This window comes from Nuphar pumila, chromosome 10, assembly GCF_984573655.1.
Source record: "Nuphar pumila chromosome 10, dmNupPumi1.hap1.1, whole genome shotgun sequence".
Taxonomy (NCBI): Eukaryota; Viridiplantae; Streptophyta; class Magnoliopsida; order Nymphaeales; family Nymphaeaceae; genus Nuphar; species Nuphar pumila.
In genome coordinates this window covers 105040178-105043646 of record NC_143258.1, presented here as the reverse complement: position 1 = coordinate 105043646, position 3469 = coordinate 105040178, and positions in this window count along the sequence as shown.

The following is a 3469-nucleotide window of genomic DNA, read 5'->3' as shown; positions in this document are numbered from 1 at the left end:
AACATAATTTCAGCATCATAGGCAGTTGGATTTTTATGATAGACAATTCATTTCCACCAAAGAGGCTAAGCAATGTACATGCTATTGAGAAATTTAATCGGATGGCAGCAAGGGTTATAACAGAAGACTTATGCTGCCATTATCAAGAAATGGCCAAATTATTTTCTTCAAAGTATTACCTATTGATTCTTCAGCTTCAAGTGCGTGACGAGACACTGACATATGTAATGAATATGGTCTTTGAAGCACAAGCAGCAAAAAGAGCTCTAATAATTGCTGGTGAAGACGTTGACAGTGTAGTCGATCTTTTGTTAGATCAGCAAATGAAGGAAAAAATCAGACCGGGGACAAGTATGAAGCTAAGTGAACACTCAAGGCAAGGCCTGCATACCTATTTTCCCTTTTTCTGTTTTATTGGCATGTTTTTTTGTGTTCCTCTGATCTTAAATCAAATCACATTTTTAGGGAACAAATGATTTATGAATTGTCTTCTAAAGAGATAATCAATGAAGACAAGTTGACTATGCTCACTTCCCTTGGGTAAGCAATATATTGATAATGTTATGATTGATAAAATTTGGAATAAATATGTTTTCCTTGCATTACATTTTTTGCTCTTTTTGGATAACACCATCCAAATCATTTTTGCATATACTTGGAAATAAAATTTTCTCTTCTTCTCTAGAACATCATTGATTTTGGATATTTCTAGTGTTCATAGATAACTTGTTCCCTTGTTTTATCCTACAGTCTAAGTTAGCATATCTTTATCAATGATGAGAAATTCTGAGTGTGCGACTAGATATATGCCAGTTTAAGTGGTTCAATTGATGGGTGTTAGGTTTAATTGAACACACTCCTTTGGTTATGGTGGGATACTTGTGATTCACTTGAAATATCGACTCCTCCCTGTTGGGCAAAGTTATCAATTTATGGTCTAATGCATTTTTCTGTAAAATTTTTCTCAGCAGGCCAATGGTTCAGATAGTTTTGAAGCACTTTAAAAACCTATTTGAGGAGATGTTCCCAGGTGATATGTCTGGGTTGGGTTCAACTGCAAAATCAAGGACCAACAGCCTGAGCAATAACAGTAGCAACCACAAGAGGAGTACTATCCTCAATTCTAAGTCATAGAATTTCATCATAGTATAATTTCTTACAGGTAAAATGTAACCACATCATGACAAATAGGATAGGATAGGATAGAAGAGAGCTGAAGAAAATGATTAAATACAATATATTTTCTTTCACAGGTTAGTGTCGTTGTTTGTACAGAAGCAAAGAACATAGCATAACATTCTAAAGTTTCCACAAGGATCAAAAGCACAATAAAATAAGGTAATGGAAAATGTCTTTCATTCATTCTCTAGTCATGGTTGTTCTGGAATAAACTCCCTTACTGCACATCAAGATTCATTAAGCTCTAAACTGCAAAAGTTTAAACTACTTGTTGCAATAGAATTCTAAAAATAGAAACCCACTCCTTCAACCTATATGGAGATTAATCCAACATGCCTTTATGTCCAAGAGAGCCGTCTTGGACATTTCTCAAATCATTTTCCAGCCACAACCGAGAGACCAAAGAAATGGTAGGGCTGGCTCAATCCAGTCATCATGAACCCACTGTTAGATATTTTATGTGGACCTACATATGTAATTAATCACCCATGTCTTAGATGAAGGCTCATATAAAGTGATCTTATATGGTTGGGTCACATGACATCTTATAAATTATACTTATAATAATGTGTAGATACCTTATGTGCCCTTTATGTTAATTTTTGATTTTATGATGTACTGAATTGGAAAGACTATAGGGTGATTACAATTAGGTTATGGTTCCCAAAATCATATATAGTGGTTGTTCTCTTTTGCCTCTCCATCAAGAAAGAAAACTGTCTCTCTCTCATTAGGTTTAGAGAAGAAAGAAAGGCCACCTATAGAGATTTTGGAAGATCTAAGCCATCAAGATCTACCGGTGCTACAATGGATTCGGTTACGCTTCCGCATTATGTTTTATTTATTTATTTCTTATCTTTTTAATGATTTAGCATGAATAAATTTAGGGATCAAGAAATATGATTTTCTTAATTCAAAATCCAACAATTGGTATTAGAACCTTTTGTTCTTGTTAAATCGTTGAAATATTTGATTTTACCATTGTATTTTTGTTGGGTCGTCGAAATCCTATCGGATTTGGTTTTTCCTTTTGACTGCCAGCATTAGGGGCCGCTAATAATAATAATAAAAATAATATTTTCACCGTAGCAGGTGGTGTAAGATGGGGTTTTGCTGAGATCGACGACCAACCATGGGGTGGAATGCCCTTTCGGTGGTGTAAGTCACCGGACAACGTTGGTCAGTTTGCCGGATGTCGTCCAGGCTTTTGGCGCAGGCACCGTCGGGTGCCTACATAAATATCGAGGAGGACCAGACTATCCTCCCCAATCTCTCATCGATTTCGATGAGGGGCCGGATCCCCCCCCCCCCTACTTTTCCCGTTTGGTGTCAGGACGCATGTGGAGGAGAGCCGAACAACCCTCCTCGCACTGTTCGGCTGTACTCAAATGGAGGGAGGGATGGATTGGCCATTTCATTGTTTTCAGGCGACCAGGGGTTGCCGACAGGCCCCCACGACTGGTCACCCTCACCGAACATCGATTGGCGCCCGACGATGGCAACTGGGGCTTTTGGTTTGCCCCAGCCACCACAGGGTGATCAAGTACTGGCACCCAACGATCGGCGGCTGAGGTTTTTGGTTCACCCCAGCCACCACCGGGTGACCGGGGTGCGACGCACAGCCGACAGGGCTTAGTCCCCATCCAGTTTGAGGGGACCGACCCAGATTAAGTGTGGTCTGACCCGGGTCGGGTTGGGTCGGGTCTGGCCTGGCCCGACCCGATTTGATGGGCTAGACCCCGATGTATGTCTATGGACGTAAAAAAAAAAGGAGACAATTTTTTTTTTAAGAAAATTTTTGTTATTTATTGGGTTCAGGCCAGTATGCAGTTTAGGTTACTTTAGAGGGTTGATTTCAGATATATTTTTTACCCTATTTGGATTATGACTTTGTTTTCTTTCTATTCATATGCATGTAATCACATATTAAATTTGAACTATGATATTCTTTTCAAAATAAGGGTCTAATATTTTAAAATGAGTTGATTGAAATAACATGTTACCAAAGTAACCTGTCTTGTAAAGATTGACTTGTTTGAAATATTAAGATGCTTGTATATTTGAGGTTCATGAGAATAGTGATCGGCCCAAAGAAAGATTACTATTTGGCTAAGATCAAATATACTTTTAGTAATAAATATAAGATAATTATCAAGTTTTTCATGTGAACAATGAGTCAGTCTAAAGAAAGACTTGTTGTTTGACAGGATTAATTGTCCATGTTTAATGACTGTAATAAGAGTACCATTTATAAGTTGATATTTATGTCCAAAGACTAAATGTTAATGTT